Source organism: Dermacentor silvarum, chromosome 10 (genome assembly GCF_013339745.2).
Source record: "Dermacentor silvarum isolate Dsil-2018 chromosome 10, BIME_Dsil_1.4, whole genome shotgun sequence".
Taxonomy (NCBI): domain Eukaryota; kingdom Metazoa; phylum Arthropoda; class Arachnida; order Ixodida; family Ixodidae; genus Dermacentor; species Dermacentor silvarum.
The window spans coordinates 145,122,215-145,141,923 of NC_051163.1; the positions used below are offsets into that span (position 1 = coordinate 145,122,215).

The following is a 19,709-nucleotide window of genomic DNA, read 5'->3' on the forward strand; positions in this document are numbered from 1 at the left end:
ATTATTTTAATCAATGCTCACGAGCCACTCGAAACATTACAGTGCACTGATGTTGACATTGTAATTCACACCTCAGTTAAGTGTAGTTCAGGATGTCGTGCAACTGTAAGTTTCAAAGAAACTTGTCAGAATCACAAATGGAAAAAAATAGCAAGCGTTCACTTCCTTGCATAAAAATGCATAATGTAGTTAAATCAATCATATTTTACTTCAACAGTAGCTATACTTCTAGAAAATCTGGCAAAATAGGCTGTGATAAATGCTGCTCATGTTGGTTGTTTTGTGGCATATATGCGCAAGAAAAAAATATGTGTCCTTCGTTTCTAGCTGGTATCTGAAATTTCTCTTTCGCTGCCCTTTTTGCCGCGGTAAAAGATGAACCGTAGGAATGTTAGGAATATTTTGCATTGCTCATGCAAACTGCAGGTCTTGGACAGTCCTAGGCAGGTTCTTTCTCTTTGTGGTGGGTGCAGTCTTGCAACATGGCGCCTTTTCCCCACTTGTGCTGTGCTGTCGAGAGATGCCATCAATTTTGCATGAGGGCCATTTGTGAAATGTTTGACTACTGGAAGTGTTTTAAAACCTTGCATATTTTCACTGCTGTGTCCATCTGAACATTCTAAATGCAGATATCATCCTGAGTTTAGTACAATTGATGCTTTGGCTGCAGACACAATGAAGTACCCTTTCAACAGCCAGAATGCACCTGACAGGACACACAGTGGTGGGCTCAAAGGAATGGTTTAAACAGCTCAGCTTAAGGAACCTGTTTGTGGCATCAAGGGACCATCAACTCTTATCAAGTTGCAAGGCCTTGATCTTGTTTGAGGGCTGCCACCTGACTATATGCATTGTGTTTGGGAAGGCATGACAAAGAAAGTGATTGAATTGTGGCTATCATGTACTGGTTCTTCGTGGTACATAGGCAGGCACTTGAAGTTTAATTGTGGATGCAAGATTACGTTCAGTAAGGCCACCCATAATTTTGTCAAGGTCGGGACGGCCCTTGTCAGATCGGTCATATTGGAAGGCTGCTGAATGGCGCTCTCGGCTTTTATTGTAGTATTGTCTGTCATGATGCATACTTCCTCGAGCATACGTGGCGCATTTTGTGCTACTTACACAAGCAGTCTTTTTTTGTTGAAAGATATTGTCACAGAAGCTCAAATCTGTGCCGCTGAAAACTTGCTCTTAGCATTTGTTCAGCAGACTGCAAAGCTGTACGGAGAAAGTGCAATGACATTTAACATGCATTAGTTGTTGCATCTTTCAAAGTGCGCACAGATGTTTTATCCCTCTTTGGGGTACCTCAACATTTCCATTTGAAGATGGCATTGGTAAGGCACTCCAGCTTGAAACAGCTGCCAAGCATGTGCCTGTTCAAATTGCTGAACGGTGCATCATGCACCAGGCCCACCGGACTGCTTCAGCACAAGTGGAACTTTCGCCTTGTCTGTTGTCTGCAAAGAAAGAGCTGGAGAACACGTTTAAGAGGTGCTTTCAAACATGTGCTCTTGGACAAGCACGACCAATTCATGATATTCCACAAAATGTGAAAAGGCTTTTCGTATCATGATTTGGTACCCTCCCACAAATTTGCAAGTATTTGAGGTGCCAGGTTGGCCCGATTGTCTTCACAGTTCTGAGTACTCTGTTCCAAGAAAAACGTGCTCTTCCTATGTAAAAATGTCTGATGGCATGTACTGTTATATCTCAGCCATTTATGTTGTTTCGGGTACTATGTATTTTCACTGCCAGGAGCTGCTCACTGCACCCGGTGCATTTGATGTGCCGCCGTCATCCGCCTCCTATCTGAGAACCATGTCTTGTATTGTGTTGGCGATATAACATTGCAGTGTGTTTTCTGTTGGCAACGTATCATATTTGTGTGAGTTACTTAATAAGGTGGAAAAGAACTAATCGGAATTTGAATGTTTATTTCATATTTCAAGATTGCAGGTACAATTGACTCTGGAAAGTGAGTTATAGAGTCAATATTAAGGTAGAGTAGTTGTATTTATGAATTCTGAATTGTGTCATCCGTCGAACTGTAGCAGGCTGCTATAATTTAACCGTATGTACTTTCTTCAAAATATAGGCTTGTAACTGAAAAATTATGATCCATCTTTCTGGGGCAACTGCTTTATGTCTAAGCGAAGTGCATGGCTATCACCAAAAGTGTTGCAGTGGACTGAAGCTCAAATTAATTCATCAAGTCATGAAGACTAATGCATCAGTTGATCTAATTCTGTTGGTGAGCACATGAGAGGTGCTCAAGTCAAGCTTGGACTTTTTATTTTTTAGGATTATGAAACATGTTTACATGCATGGAAGTGATCTCATTTTTCGAGCTAATCCCTTTTCATTTTGGCAGTACAAGGATGCCAGCAGCGTAGAAAGATTTCTTTTATGTTGCAGCCGTGCATGGACAGCCTACTGTATTTCATTATCCTAGTGGCCCAAAGAAATGAGTCTTGGAGTGAAGTTGGGCTTTTATAGCAGATGCGGCAGCACCTCTCATCCAAGATTATTTGTAAAGTGCCCATTGTGTGGTGCACTGTATGTGCACACATATTTTCCTGGATGAAGAGAACCCCCATGGTATTTAAGCAGGGCCATTTCTTCCTAAGTGCACTGTCTACACGTTGGAGAACCTCACAGCTGTACTTGCTCACTACTCGTGTACTTGCTCAGCTAGTCTCCCTACTAGGGAGGAAATCAAGATGATGCTACATCTATCCACTCAAAAACACATGACCATGAGTTCACCTGCCGATCGAGTTGCTCGAAACTTCTTGTGTTGGGAAGCTTCCATATGTGTTCATTGTTTAGGCAAGTGTAACATTTATAAATGTTCACTTGAACTTATCTACGTCCGCGCCTACCTAAACCGTGTTCTCTTGAATATGTATCCTGCCCCTTTCCTGCAACAGCCTCAAATGTGAGGCTAGCAGTATGTTCAAATAAATAAATAAATAAATGATTCACCCACATCTTGTCATAGGTGATGACCTGGCAAATAAACCTGTCACAAAACCTTTCCTGTCACAACATTCTTCAAGCTTTAGGCTAGTTTGCAGTCTACTGTGCCAATCGAAGACTGCCAGTTGTCTTGAAATCCAGTATTCACTGACATTTCGGAACATCAGGTGTTTGTGAATGATAGTATTCAGTGTCCCTTAAGAGAGATACATCTGTTCCACAGTTGAAGCATCAGTTGGTGGTTTTCAAGGATTTGACACTTCACTTCACAGATCCTCACGGGATTCTTGGAACTTGACTCGGGCTGGGGTCGCTTCCCGTTTCTGCTGCACTGGTGAAGCTTCCTCCAACTGAGGAGCGGTGGTGCATTGCTTGTACACACTTCCCTCCCTTCTCGGATGGAGTCGCCGTAGTGATTTCGAGGGCGTCATTTTCCCACTGTGGTCATCACGCTGCAGTCGTGTTCCGCTCTGTATCCACAATCGCAGGGTAAGGGACAGTACCGATGTCTAGCTCGGTCACTGGTGTTCCAGCTTCCTGAGAGGCTCCAGTGTGCCTGAGCGGCTTCCAATGACGTGGGGTTATCTGCTCGTATCCCAAATGTACATGGGAGTGGCACGCTGCTCATGGTTAGCGTACAGCTGTTATCCTATATCGCTCAATCTTCTATGTTGTGTCTCAAAGTGCTGGGCTTGATGTGATCGCATTGTTGTCGTACTAACCTGTTAGGACCTTTAATGAGCCGCAATCTGTGCCCTAGCTTTCTCAGAACTGTTCCCTCTGTCCAGATAGGGTTCTCTCCGAAGTTTCAAAAGAAAACTGCTTGTCCGACGGTGAGTGCTCTCTACACTGTGTCCCTGTGGCAGTTTGTATAGGTTTTGTTCTAGCTTTGGGCTGAATGTGCAGCTGGCGTTTGACCGCAGTGTGAAAGGAACGGTGTGAAAGGGTTAAGTGGCCTTAGCTCTTGCATTGTGTCTACTGGTTGCTCTACTCTTTGGTTGCTAACCACGTGCCACTTGTGCTCTCAGCCTTGGCAAAGACAGCATAGCTTTGTTGCATTGGTGGACAAAAGCAGCTGCTTGACAGAAAATTCAAGATGCCTTTTGTCAGTTTTGTTGCTGTTGTGGTATGAAAGGTTAATAGGTCATGACTGGATGCTGTGTAAATGACAGTGAGGGAGAATATTAAAAAATAAATATTAAGAAAATAGTACTGCTTCATTTTTGTAACATGCATTTGTGAGCATCGACTTGCTTAGAACATACATGGCAGAAAACCAAGAGGCTTGACTCCTATTAGAAGCGTTTGTAGTGTTAGAAAGGGGACTGTAGCAGCGATCCAAATTCACTTCTGTTAGTCAGTTATTTTAATGTTCGCTTCCTGTATACTACACATTTTTTTGTTTGTTTTTTCATGGTGCCGTCAACCGTATCTTGCACACTAGCACAAAGGGAACTTTTATTGCAAGTATGTATGGTTGTAATACTAAGTCATGCAAGTCTTAGCACTGTGATTCACTTGGTGGCTATTGTGCACAGTGCTAGGAAGTGACATTGTCATTTTACAAGCACTTTTTTCCTATGCATTTGCTTTTGTGCAATGTGGTCAAACTTTTGCATGTCTGTAATGAACGAGGAACATGCATGGCATAAATCTATGCTGTTCCAGCAGCAAACATTTGGGCAGTGTTGTGTGAGGCTTTCTACAGCTGCTTCTACGTGTTGCAGTCTTGTACATTGAGACCCTGGTGTAATTAACCTATGATACAACAATAAAGTGATTGATTTATTATATGATAAAAATGAAATTAAATTTGTATTCATTCTTACAAGAGGGGGAATATCCATACACAAAAAAAGATATGTGTAAAATAGCTTGAATGCGCTGCCACCGTACACGCAGACTGGGCACGAGAGCTACGCACGAAGTCAAAATTAAGCATAATACAATCTCCCTGCGGTGATCGACTTGCACCGAACGAAACATTGATACGCTTCCGATAACATCGAGCGCGCATACGATCAGCTGTTTTAGCTGAGCGCTTGCTGTCCGCCCCGCTCAGACCGGCATATGCTAGCAAATGCCACACAACCGCTTAGCGGGGACGATATAATTGCGCTTGCGCACGACGCTCATGCCGGCAGCGGAACGAAGACCGCATCCCTCGCTCCGCTACAAGGCCGACTGAGCGGAGCGTGATAGCGGTGACTCTCGTCGTCGTTTTGCAGCCGAGTTGATAGCGCGTCGCTCGCGTCTCGGCAAGACGCGCTTATCAAATGCGAAATCTACGCAGTTCCCTGCAGTATCTCGGAGCATGAAATCTGAGCGGCGCGGAGCGTAAACAGCGTTCTTCTAAAACTGTCTATATAGTCTGTACCGGTGCTCGCATGTAGTTGCAGCGCGCAGCTTCAGAAATACGCCGGCATGTAGGCCAACTGAGAAGGCAACTTTGGTCATGTGCGCATGCACCCGTAGTAGACTCGCTCTTGCCTTCACGCAGCTGACACGCTTGGACGACTGTTTTCAGCGTTTACAAATAATGCCGGAGCCATGCAGAAGAGAGGGCTTCCTTGGCAACTCATCGCGACGTCTTTCCTACTTCATTGATGGCTCACCATACCAATCTACTTGCATCGATCTTTCATGAAGATACACTTTATCGAATACCTGTGGTTTGGTGTCGCCTCGTGCCTTCATAAATGCGTGCATTAGCTAACATGCGTCGACGCCGCGACGCATTTCGCAGTGCCCATCTAATCGCGGGCGCCATATTGGGGCTCCGTCGTTAGTGTCGATCTGCTAGTCAATCGTGCACACAGCATTGCTGTCGGTGTTGTAAGGCAGCAAACAGGCTTGCTGTCGTTGCAAACAGCATTGCTGTCGATGTCGGAAGGCAGCAAACAGGAATGCTGTCGTTGCAAACAGCATTGCTGTCGGTGTCGGAAGGCAGCAAACAGGCATGCTGTCGTTGCAAACAGCATTGCTGTCGGTGTCGGAAGTCAGCAAACAGGCATGCTGTCGTTGCAAACAGCATTGCTGTCGGTGTCGGAAGGCTGCAAACAGACATGCTGTCGTTGCAAACAGCATTGCTGTCGGTGTCGGAAGGCAGCAAACAGGAATTCTGTCGTTGCAAACAAGAATCTTGTCGTTGCCGACAAGAATGCTGTCGTTCCGACAAGAACGCTTTGACGGATTTTTTGACTGGGGTGGTAAGAAATTCATTCCACAAAACGTTTGTATGCACAATCTGTAACGTTTCAGACAGATCACATGCCCCTAAGAATTTACTTGAAGAAGAGAAATCAAGACGCTCGATTTTTAATTAATGATAACATCATGGAGTCAACAGATATGGAAAATGAAGGATAGCGTAGGAAACTTTATTGGTAGTTGAATAGAAGTATAGGAATGCTAAGCAAGAAGGAAGTGTGAGTGGACGAAAGAAACAACTCGCAGCGTTTGGATTTGGACCGTCCAAGTCCAAACGGCTGCCAGTTGTTTCTTTCATCCAAGCACATTTCAGATCGCAAAAAGCGCTTAGGAACGCGAACACAAGGAACAGACATATAGACTAGACGGGCGCTAATGTCCAAGTTCCCCAACTAGCCTAAATTCTGCGTTGAACGTTTGGATTAGAACCCACAACATCCGCCTTACCTGTGCGTTGTGCTACCAATTGCGCTACGCCGGCGGCTGTTCCCACGTCCATATTCCTCGATATTTTTGTATGTGTACAGGATTCAGCCATGGGAGTGTTAAGCAGCACCACTCAAGGCCATGGTGAACTTTTTGGGCAGGCAGCTTACCAATAAACCCCCGTATGCTACCTGAAGCCAGCCAACATGCCGGAGTCGGGACACTCGCAATGTACTGAACAGAAAATGTGAACGGGAGAACCACCGCCACCGTAGTTAAATTGGTAATCAAACGCACGCACAATGCGGAGCCGGTGGGTTCGGATTACAAGGCGGCAGCTTCTTGCCTGGTCCACTTTTAGATAATCATTTCTTGGGATTTTGAAACAACGTAAAACGACGGAGGAACGGATGAACAAACATACACAGCACTGATTCACAGTTTATTCGTCGCAATTTAAAAACTACAAATAATGTTTCCTATGCTGTTGTTGGCTTTATACGGTAGATATTTACTTGTACGATAACAAACACTAAATATTTTCTTATTATTATCATCGTAAGATGACGGTGCCTGGACCACGTTTCTGTCTCTTTTCAATTTTCCCGATTAAAAAGAAATTTTGTCGAGTACCTTGAGGTCCCTTAGTGACATGAAAGGATGCATAACAAGATCTGTTTGTTAGTGCTCTTTGCAGAGACAATTTTTTTACTGCAATTTTTTATTGCAAGTTCTTGTAGCCTGTAATATTGCTATTGTCTAGAAATATATTCTTCAAAATGTCTGTTTCTATGTATCACTACTATTTATACTAATCTCCAGGGTGTCCAACAATAGCGGAGGGCTCAAAGAAGACAACCTTCTCAGGATTTACCACGCGTTCCTAATGAGTCATGTAAACTACGTTGCACCTATGCACAAATGGCAAGTTCACGAGAGAACCAAACTAAACACGCTCATTCGCAAAAGTACAAAGAGGGTCCTTGGCCTCCCGATGCGTACTAACACCGAGAGCCTCATGAGCCTAGGTGTTCACTACACCCTAGAGGAAGTCATTGAAGCGCAGCAGACGGCGCAGCTTGCTAGACTTTCGTCCACCATCGCGGGGCGAAAAATCCTTGAAGGCGTCAACATCAATCCCATTTTTGCGATGAAACGCAACACGTAGCTGCCAAATCACACAAGATCTTACATTAAGGTTTCTCCACTGCCGAGGAACGTACACCCACAACACCATAGAGGCAGAAGGTTGGCTAGGGCCTCTGCACTCCTGACACACACACACGCACACGCGTCGGACGCATGTTTCGTCGATGCCGCTCAATACGAGCGTTCCGCTAGCAGCACCTCCCGCTTTGCGGCCGTCTCCGTTGACACCAAGGGCCGGGTACTTTCGGCCGCATCAATCATTACCTTGTCGCCCGGTAACGCAGAACAGCTAGCCCTAGCATTAGCCCTGTTAGATCCAAGCAAAACGGAAGTCTACACAGACTCTAGATCGGCAGCCAGAGCATTCGCATCTGGGGCCGTCTGTAAGGAAGTCGCGAAGATACTCGAAGGAAAAGTATTTGTTCATCACACCATCACCTGGTTCCCGGCCCATGTAGGGTCGAAAGTTGGGGGGCTTGTCAACACCAACGAACTGGCCCATGCTCAGGCACGAGGTCTTGCTTGCCGCGCCGGGCTATCTGGGCCGGTGCACCAGGCGGGGCCCGCTACGGGTATGGTCCGATCGTGGCGGAGACGGAACCCCCCCGCTTTAGGGACATACTCTCCACCTTTAACGAAGTCACAAAGCATTATCAACTTGCTCGCAGGGCATTTCCGTTGCCCCACCGAAATCTATCACGGCCTCAATCGGTTACGCTTAGGTTATTACAAACGCACTCATATCCCAGCCTCTCGATCTATAGTCGTTTCACGGAGGTCTCTCCTTCGTGTCCCGACTGCGGCGGATACAGCGATTTTAACCATATGCTCTGGGAGTGCCCCTCTTTACAGCACCAGACGGATCAAGGGATCTCGCAAGACATATTTTATTTACTGATCAAGAGTCATGACTGGTTCCATCAACTCAAGGCAGTCCAGAAGGCCCACGATGCTGCGGTGAGGCTTGGCCTTCCCGTCCCGACGTGGGAGCGGCCCACGGTCCTCCCTCCAAGAAAACGAGGGGTGACTACTTCAGGACGTCGATAAAGTTTACTACCTACCTGCCTACTGCTGTTTATTTATGAAAAAGCTATGTTATAAGATAACCTGTGTTTTTGCCACTGATGACAAGTTGCTACCTGTTATGTACTAGCACTTACAAAGTGTACTGAAAAACTATCAAAAGGTTGTGTTATTGATAAACCTTTTAGGTGTTGTGTGAAAACCCAGGGGCATTTTTTCTACTTGGTTATAGTTTACCACACAGTATGACAATAAGTTTCCGCTATAATGGTTATTTTGGAGCCTTTCTTGTTGGTTCTAGATTTTCGTTCTGTTGTGTTCGTGAACGGATGTGCTCATTTTTACATTGTCGGCGGTATAATATTTATTAAAGTTGTGCACCGTAAGTGTTGTGAATTTCAAAATAAAATCGTACATCAACAATATCTGTTTGGCATGTACTTATTACGCTGCAAGAGCTTCATTTTGCACGTGCTGTTGCAGTGGTAAGAAAAGTGACCAACCGACCGGAACAGCGATATTGCAATGCGTGACGCTGTTGTGCACGCACTGGCAGATAGCGAGAGTGCAGGGCTCTTTCTCATGTTTGTTACGTGGCGAAGTCAGCATTTATCGGAAACGGTGACCGGATGATCATAGATAATTATCACGATGTGTTCAGCTCTAGTTCGTACACTAACCAGCCGTCCAATCGATCAATCACTTCCAAACCACAACTAGTACATCGAATTATCGTCGAGTCAGAAAAGTAGGAACGGCGCAGAGCCGTTGCTCGTTAATTATCTGCAGATAATTAACGCTAAAAAAGCAGGAAAGGAAATAAAGCTCAGCAGCAAAAACAAAAGCAAGACCCTGAACTTGAATAATGGAGGCCGTTTTCAAAACATCCTAAAACGGACTTTGACAGCGGTTCTGGCGAAATTCCTTTTGTATTACAAAATCTCTTTTCTATACGGTTTTTTGTGACGTTTTAAAAACCGCATTTAGACGGCCTATAAAATGGATTCTGGCCGGACATTAGACTAGATATACGACGTTTTCTAAACTAGGAGCTTCTATTCCTCGTCTTCGTTTGGACGTTTTCATTGTCTCGGATGAACGGTGAAAAAAACGTAATGTATCCCTTTTGTGCTACCTGGGTACAGTCGATGTCATAAAGCACTGATGCAAAACACATGGCAAACAGCGGCGGCACAGACAAATGACTCCAGCTGGTATCAAATAAATGTATAGAACAGAATTAGAACGGCACACAACTAGCATAACGTACGAGCCAATGCCTCCGTACGAACCCACGAACGAGACGATGCGAACTCCAGCAACTCCCAGTGTTGCCAGTATGGAATGGGATGCAAGTACCTGGTGGGATGCCTGACAAATTTATAGCCTGTCCGCCAAAGTATCGCACCGCGGTGGCCGCTATATGACACCGCTGCGATCACAGTCACCGTGATGCGATCACTTTGACACCAGGGTTTCGCTCATGCGGTCAGCCCCTGCATGCTGCGCGAGCGTGGAATAATGGTTTCCAGGCGTCGTGTGCGCCCTCTGGGTTCTAAACGATAATACACCTTTGATCGTTGAAGTTCCGGTGTGAGAGTATTCAACAATGAAACCAGCTTCGTTATGCTGCTTCTTATGAGTTCGTTTATCTGTGGCGTCTTCTGTTCGTTATCGCCGACGGTAACCGTAAACTTAACAATCCGTTTGGCAGTGTATGCACTTTTAGGCAAAAACATCTAAAAACGGTCTTGAATTATACATGCTGAATGAGTTTTACTAAATAAACTCTGGCAACACTTGTAGTGAGTTGTTACCGCAGATATAACATATACTAGCATATTTCAGGCGCTTAGGTCATGTTTAGAAGAAATTCTATTTGCTGTCTTGTCGTAGACCAATAGGTCTATGGATGTTTGTAGCCGTTTCAAGACGTTTTTAAGAGGTTTTGTGTTTCGTGGGATGTTCTTCCTAGCGCTGTTCCGCCGGCCGTTGACGGTCGTATGCTATTTAGGAAGATAATGGCGGTCGACAGAGTACATATCGCTATATAAAAAAGACCAGGATATCTAGGGACGTTAACAGGGACCTTGGGCAAAACGCAACTGCGGGACCTTGGGCAAAACGCAGCTGCGGCATGGCGGCCACACCAACCGGCGGCGCACCGCTGCGGCAGTCACGTGACAGCATAGACTCCTCCGCCCTTCGCGAACTATCTGACAGCTCCGTCCGTGAGCTGACGCATGCAGACGATAGTGTGAAAGAAGTTTCCGGCTAACACCGGACGCGAGTACGAAACGAGTGGTCGGGTGGGTCCGCATGACACCAGTTACCCGCGCGCACGTCACGGAAGCGGCCCGCTCTCATTGGTCTCCTTCATCCGCGGCACTCGGCAAACCTCAAAAAATCGGTCCTGGAGCGATCGCTCCCGCGGCAAGAAAAACCTGTTTCGCGGCGCGCGTCGGAAAGCCTCCGGCGTGCCGCGCGCATTCTGCCGCTAATGTGTACGTGCCATAACAGCGACGTGCCACCGCGTCGAAAGACAGGTGTTGGCGGGGAAGAGAGGTAACAGAGTAGTATAACTGTAACGAGTGGATACTCCCGCAGGCCGCAGCGGCCGACTTTGGCTCTCAGCGCACCTATCGAATTCGGTGAAACTCACCAGCCACCAAAATGGCGTCTGCACGCCACCGAATCGATTATTTCAGTTTCGGCTTACTAACGTTGCATGCATCGAGCAGTTTCATGCAGGCGCTTCAGCGGCAACCTTGCCCCGAAGGGGTCGCCGAACAGTTCGCGTAGCTTTTCTTTTAAACTGTCCCAGCTCGTTATCTCGTCTTCTTTCGTTTGGAGCCACACGCGTGGGGTGCCGCTGAGATAAAAGATGACATTGGCGAGCATAACCGTGAGGTCCCACTTATTATTAGTACTGGCGCGTTCATAGAGCTTGATCCATTCGTCAACGTCGTGAACCTTCAGGCCGGAGAACACACCATGCAGGGTGGCGATGTCGGGCAACTGCAACGATTGGAGCAGTCCCACGAGCCGCAGCCGTTGCTGCTACGGTCTCCTCACCGGGAGGCGTGATGACAAGCTCCATGTACCCTTGCTGTAAAGCTCCGTGGCGAAGACGGGGATCGCAAATCTCGACCACAATGTTACGTGTGGAAAGACACATACAGAAGAGATTATTTATACGCTGTTTACACTGGAGCCAGACCGCCAGCAGACACTTGCTCGCGCCAAGAACCCAGACACGTCGTGGTCTTTCTCGCGGTGGCTCCTCTCTTCAGCACCTGTCGATATTATCGTACTAATATCATGCGATGACGAGCGGACGAAACTATTGTGATGCTTTACGCACACAGTTTCAGTTAAAACTGTAGCAACTCAAAATCACGCCAAGGGTTAATGAGGGAAAAGAGCTTTATTGTGTGACATAAAGGCATATGGAGACATTTAGTTCAGTACAATGAAGATGCGCGCACAAGCAAATGCTGCACAATATTTTAATTATGAAGAACAATAAGCATGACAGGCGTACACAAGATTATACATGAATATATAACCTGCAGAAAGCAAGCCATCAGAACAAACACACAAATTATTGACATGCTGGCAATAAACTTTTGTACAAGCAGTATAGGACAACCGAGCAGTGTTGCAAATATCTAGATAAATAAAAACTACACATATAGAATAAATCTGCCGATGATATCAAAAAAGTCGCAGTTTAATTCACCCGAAAGGCAAAACACCTATTGCGATATCAAATTAGTGGACAGCTATTCAAAGTAAGGATAGTGGTTTTATCGGCCATATAAACTTGTAAACACAGGCACACTAAATAAATTAACACGCATGGTGTCAGGGCGCACAAGCAAGCATGAAGGCATCTTACTCGATGACCGCGGAAACTTGTCAAAACGCTTCCAGAGTGATTCGGCGCGGCAGCAGCAGCGAGTGAACCGAACTCCATGCCTGCGCTCGCATCAATACGATTTTGGCCGCGAAAACACAGGGTAGGCAGGGCGTCCACTACCCCCGCCGCAGATGTCCTTCAAGATAGAGCCGCCGGGGCGGAAGCGCGCGGCGTAGTACACGGCCTCCCCGCTCCCTACCCTCCCCCGGAGCCTTCCAGACCGGCGCGGCCGCGCGGCCGCAGTAATGCGAGGCCCCTCCACCTTCCTACCCTCCCTCCCGAGCGTTGTGCACGACTGGAATCCTGCGCGCTTCCTTTCCGCTTCCCGCTATTGCGTGTGCGAGCCGCGATTGGCGGCTCACCGTCGCACGTTTTCACTCGTACATACAGCGTACAGAGCTGGGCGACGATTTTATCGCCCGTAGACTTTACACGGAACCTCACGGCGACAATGACGGCGACGGCAGAAATGCGCCTGGAGTGTCTATAAAAAAAAGACAAATGCGACCTTGTGCTATACTTGTAGCAGGAAAGCGCCAAAATAACACGACTAGTGGCTTGACAAGAAATAGTGGCACACACCGAACCATTTTCTTGTAAATAATGAGCAGCTAAAAACAACTACAGTATATTTGAAATGATTGTGGCTGTGCAGTTCACAAAAATTTAGTGCCATTCCACTGTGTGAATGTGGATGATCAGCCGAGCTGTACATGTGGTGATAAACTATATTGATGTAAATAAAGACACATACCACATGAATTGTCATTTTCTACCGTCTTTATTATTTTGTCTTCTTCTTTCTGGAGTTTTACGTGCCAAAACCAGTTCTGATTATGAGGCACGCCGTAGTGGAGGGCTCCGGATTAATTTCGACCACCTGGGGTTCTTTAACGTGCACTACAACGCAAGCACACTAAGGTTACTATAGCTTTGTGGTCGCTATGGTAGACAGCCATGGGTTCTGCAAAGACGCTGGAAAGGTTGTGCAAGAACGTCAGGTCTATGCAGGACCGATGACGTGTGGTAGGCCCACCGATGTTTGTATAGCACTGTATGACGAACCTTGCCAACAGCAACGCCAAGAACCACTTTACGTCTGGCCGAGACAGGTCTACGTTGAAATCACCTATAATTACGATGGCAGTGGAATTGGTAGGGCTGAGCCAACCAAAGGCATCCATCATAAAGTTCTCCAGGTCTCCCTTGGAGGTCCCGAGAAGAACGTAGACTGTCAAAACTGACGAAAATGATGACGACGAACGCGCGAGCAGTGGCACGAGCGCGTTCGCGTGGTTGCGCGAGGGGCGCCAACCAGCCAGCTGTGGAAGAAGACGAAGCTCGAGCCATTGCTGATGATGATAGTTTTGGTCTACGGGCTCGGTCTAATAACGCTGCGATCCGCTGGAAACTAGGGCCCGTATTCACAAACGGAACTTACCCTTAACTTACGGCTTAAGTAGCCGGTCGATGCTTAACGCGTTTCATGAACAAATCTTGTACTTAAGGTAAGCATTAATCGACACTTGAGTGCCGGAAAGTAAAGTACAGTCATTGGCAACCTTAAGTGCGACTTTCGCTACTCTTGCCTAGAAAGTAAGATGGCCGACTCCTACGGCAGCCTCGCCGACTTTGCGGATTTCGCCGGACGTGCCCGCGATGTTACGGAGGATGAGGCATACAGATACGCGTCGCCATTACGGCCATTGCTTAAGGATCGACAGAATCCCATGGAAGTGTACAACGACGCGGAATTCTCGTGGCGGTACCGTTTTTCGCAGCAAGCGGTGCTACGGCTGTTGGAAATGCTGCCACTGGTCCCAAAAGACAACGAACGCGGTCACCCCGTGCCGCCGCTGCTCCAGCCTCTGTTCGCGCTGCAATTCTACGGCGCCGGAAACTTTCAGGTTGTCACCGGGGACCTAGTTCATGTTTCGCAAGCAACTGTGTCTCGAATAATTGCATGAATGTCAAGAACGATTGCCAAGACTTTGTTCCCACAGCTCGTGAAGTTTCCAAATGTTAATGATTTGACATCCGTAATGGCGGAATTCTACACCATCGCACGGTTTCCTGGTGTGAACGGGTGCATTGACGGCACTCATGTACCCATCTTAAGTCCCGGAGGAGATGGCGGGGAAGTTTTTCGCTGTCGTAAGGGGTACTTCTCCATCAATGTGCAGGTATATTTATTATGCTGTCGTATACAATGTACCGAGCTGCGAGAGAAACTGTCGGTGCTAAAGGTTATGGTAGCAGTAAGCAACGTTACCGATTTCGCTTATACCAAATGACCACACATTTTTGCAATTAGCTAACTCCAATATCAAGGAGGCGTTTACACATTTCGTGCCTTACCTTTCGAGTGCACTTGGAATGAAATATCCTGGTGAGGTGTGTGACGTTGTATTATGAGCCGTTTTTAAACACAGCTAAATATGTGGCTTGTCATGCAGGCAATCACAGGGCCTAGGCTTCAATTTTTTATTTGGTTGCCAGCTGGCCCGGCTCAGCCCATGACAGCCGAATTTTCGATAATAATCGAGCCAGAGTCCAGTATGAAGAAGTGACTGTGCCTGGCATCCTACTTGGTGACAAGGGGTACCCCTGCAGGTCCTACATCATGACCCCTTTTCGAGAGACACAAGGCAGCCCTCAGCACAGGTGATTTGAAGTTTAAACACTACCATAAAATCCAGCGAAGTAACAATTCTGTTTGAAAATGGTGACTTAATTGAAAAACTGCTTTGTTTAAGTACAGGTGCCACTACAGGACTCGCTGCAGTGTTGAGAGGACGTTGGGAGTATGGAAGCGAAAGTTTCCATGCCTTGAAATGACTCCTCAGATAAAAACAAGATCAGTTCCTATCGTCATCACAGCTTGTGCTGCACTACACAACTTGGGCCACCTCCTGAGAGACCCTGGCCCACCTCCTGCACAAAGCCAGGCAATACTCAACGCTGCTTCGGAAGCTGCCACTCCCTCCGCTCAACCAACGCCACCAGGCATGCCTCCGTTGCCAGACACATCAAGTGGTTTCAGGATCAGAGACCGCATAGTCGCATAGTATTTTGCGTAACTGGAATGAGACAAAATCACAGCAACAACAAAGACGTTTACTGTTTCTTCGAAGCTTCTAGCTGAAGCTTTAGAATTTCCGCTTTTCTTTTTTGGTTGGCTTCTTTCAGCCGAAGAAGCTGCATAGTTTGCTCATGTTGGGCTTGCCTGTGCAAATATTTGTATTTGTGCTCGAGGCGCATGAATCTCATTTTCAATTAATCTTCATTTTTTTTCTTCACGGTCGTCCTTGATGGCACTGAGGCGGGCAGCCAGTTCAAGGGAGACCGCCGTCTGTCTCTGGCTGCTGCTTGTCGTGGGGCGTCTTGTGCGAGCTGGCACAGGAGCGTTTGAAGTTGCTGCAGCACCGGGCTCTGTCACAGCAGCTTCCTGAATTGTTGTACCATGAACGAGCGCTCGGCTGTCTGTAGTGGCCGGTAATGGGGCAGAATTTGTTTCAGGTTCTGCTGGTGGCCTGCCAGCATCATCCCAGAACCAGTAGTCGGGCTCATCAGCCGCGTCTTGACTACCTGCAGTAACAGTTGAAAGTGACCACAAAGCAACATGGCTCCTGCATTGCTACACTAAATGTTCTGCAATGATCTGAACACCTTGGTGCCTATGCACGGTCTACAGTTGTATAGTGCACCTCATCTCCTGGTTGGTCAGACTATCAACTGGTGCTTGCATGACCTACTGAGGACACCATGTAAACAGCTGAAGGCAATTTGTTATTGCATGTATGTGCGATGCGAATTGTGTAGTATACTTTCTGGAAAACACGCCGGCACCAGCGATTACTCTGGAACGTTGCATGACTCACGTATAAAAGCGGACGCGCTTGACCCGCTGATCAGATTTCGACGATCGCCGACTGTGTTCACCGCTATCGTTGTGCTTCGAGTGTAATTTGCTTTTGTGGGCACAGGTTCGCCCAATAAAGAATCAGTTTCGTCATTCACACTTTCACGACTGTTTTCTTCACCGTCACTACCACGTGACAATATATAAGCGCACAAAACCTGGTTACATAAGGCATGAAAGTGTAATAATGATTTTTGCGGGGTAGTGCTCATGACTCGCTGTGCCATTCAAGAAATTTGGGTCATTTTTGTTGTAAAATAACAGTTTAGCGTAAATGACATGAAATCTGGGCAGCAAAAGGAAAAGGAATTGAAGAAGCCATACCATTTGCCTCACCTAGAGGCTCATTCTGCGTCGGCGACAGTAGTGCAGCGACAGCAGGTGTGCACTGGGATTAGCATGACTGCGATTCGCCTGACACAGCGTGATGTCCGCTGCGGTCGCTGTCGAATGGATTTGACAGTCGAACTGCCATATGTGACGCAATAGCTCCGACTTGCCGTAGCTCGTTGGTCGCTTGGCTTGGTGAGGGTGTACCGCCACCTGAAATTGCAAGGAAGCAGTTGTTTGTGCGACGACAACACATCACAAAAGCACATGAAATGATTACACAGCCATATGACAATATGAAATGAATCTTTTTATGCTGACTGTGATTGTGTGTAACACAGCCAGGCATTCAAGATATGAACATTTAATAAATATCAAGGCACACCATACCATAGCTTATTCGGAGACACACACAGCTTATTTGCGGTGAGGGTCTAGCTGTTTCCAGAGCACTGGTATACTCAGCCGCAGGGGAAAGTCCCTGGTTTTGTGCTGCTGTAGCTTACTATTGTTTTTTCGATGGCCAAGCAGTGGAAATTCCGAGGAACAAACCCTTCTTTGAGTAGCGTACGTTGTCTATCAATGTTACCAAAGTGGAAAAAAAGTTCTAATGCAAATACTACATGGTAGCCATTTGACGTATCATGCCAGACATTTTCCAAATAAAGAAGGAGGGAAAACACAGCAAGAGCGTGGAAATTGAAGCTGTGGTTGGGAAAATCCACTCGTTTTAAAAAGTGCTAATATATCATTGCAGCACCCAATATAACTTCTTTTCAAGAACACAGCAAGTTGTTTGTGCATGATCACAAAATACGACATACGTTGAACGAGGGTGCCAAAAATATACAATGTAATAGGCATACACTACATTCTGTACTCCATAAAATTTATTTTAGCGCTCAGCCAAATAAATGCCATAATTTCGGCACTGAATCATATCTGTACTATCAGCGTCAAAGGAAACTTGAACAGCGGAGCATGTGGCGCAAGCATAAGTGAACGTATAGTGCGCGCCGTCGAGTCATCACCACTGACATCCGGTTTGGGCGCTGAGCGATCAAGTATATTTTCTCTTCTGTTATGGTTCTTATATTTGAATAGGAGAAAATAAAACTAAAAGGAAACAGAAGCTAAAATATTGCAGTTTATGGCGAGTACTGTCGCACAGTTCGCCGAAACCATAAGTGCTATTGGCGTCAAATGAAGCGCTAACAGTGGTGCGCCTGGTGCACTGTGCACCGTCATCATTAGAGATGCATTCGCTCGTGTGGTTCGCCGCTTGTACGCCACATTCATGTTTTTCGATCGGCAAACTTCGACAGCGCGGTATCGCTGGCAGCGTGACAGCGGCCGGCGTGAGCGTGCCGAGCGCGTTTTGCCGTTTCACTCCCAAACGAATGCAGTGCAGTCAAACCGGGTGTGCGCGCCTGTAAATGGTGATGACTGGACGGAGCGCACTATATCTTCACTTATGCTTGGGCCACGCGCTCCGCTGTTCAAGTTTCATTTCACACTGATAGTACGCAGCGCAAATGTTACAAAAAAATCATTCAGGCCTCAAGCGGCGAGACGTTCGCGGGCGCAAAATGTGCCTATTTTGGCGAATTAATCCAACGAAAATGTTCAGAAAGAGGATCTGCGTCAATAATGTAGTAACTGCACAGGACACAATGCTTACCTGTATAAAACCGCTACCGTATGCCTTGTGCGTAACACCTACGCCACTTGTCTTTGAGGTTTTCCCAACACTTCTTTAGTTGGCCCCACGTCCGCGGCATCACGTTATGGCGGCAGTTGAACTCGTCCTCTATCTTTTTCCACGATTCCCGTTTTCGACGGTCGGATACAGCGTCTGTCTTGCTCTCGACCACCCTGCGATGGCGCGAAACAAGCTCCAGGAGCACGGTGCGTTCTTCTTCGGAAAAGTTTGTGTTTTTCATTTTTTCCATCGTCCACGCGGGCGATGGAAACACGCAACACACACAAACTCGCTGCGCAGAAACACCGCACGTTTGCAGCACCAAAACCATAAAAGATCGGGACGGGGACACACAACCACAGTGGCTGCAAGAACCAATGTGAACTTGTGGCCAGACGAGTTTGAGTAAAGAGCTAAAACGAAATAGTTCTTTGTATTTCACTCAGCAGAATGCGCGAGCAAGCACTGCAACATTTACATGCGCATTACTTTGTTGCAAAAATTATTTTTTTACAATTGAACCGATCGTACAGGTAAATTATTTACGTATGCTCGACACCAGACGACATACTTGACCCGAAAAGTGTTTCTTTCGAAAGTGATACTTGAATGACCTTTTTGAAGTGCTCTCCTAAAACTTTCCTAACCCTTGTACTTTTCCCACACTTACTGACGCCCTACTTAAGTTCCGTTTGTGAATACGGGCCTAGGTATAACAGCTCCGTTGTAAAACTTTCCTCCACAGCGGTCAGTAACCATGCACACGAAACAAACAATATGATTGTGTACACATGCATAGTACTACAAATAGAAAAACCCGTGATGTATTAGCCTATGTATTTCTGATCTCCTTAGCCATAACGAAGTGAAAAAAGAGACCCACAGAGTATCATTATCGCATCATGTGGAAACAACGTAAAATCTCTATAAGTCTATTAAGAAATTTTTAATTCATTGAAACAGTAAGACAGCAGTTTGAACTTTTTTGCAATAATTGCATACAAAAACTTATATTTTAACTTCTACCACGAGAAACTTTAAAT

General features: G+C 46.5%; 1 long non-coding RNA gene across 1 annotated transcript; it reads right to left on the reverse strand.

Annotated features, from left to right (window-relative positions):
• Positions 1-15,811: 15,811 nt before the first annotated feature.
• On the reverse strand, positions 15,812-17,371 carry LOC119466187 (uncharacterized). The gene is made up of 2 exons (XR_007464066.1): positions 16,959-17,371; positions 15,812-16,300 (listed from the first exon to the last, which is right to left on the reverse strand). It is a non-coding gene; the product is annotated as an uncharacterized LOC119466187 (long non-coding RNA).
• Positions 17,372-19,709: the final 2,338 nt, after the last annotated feature.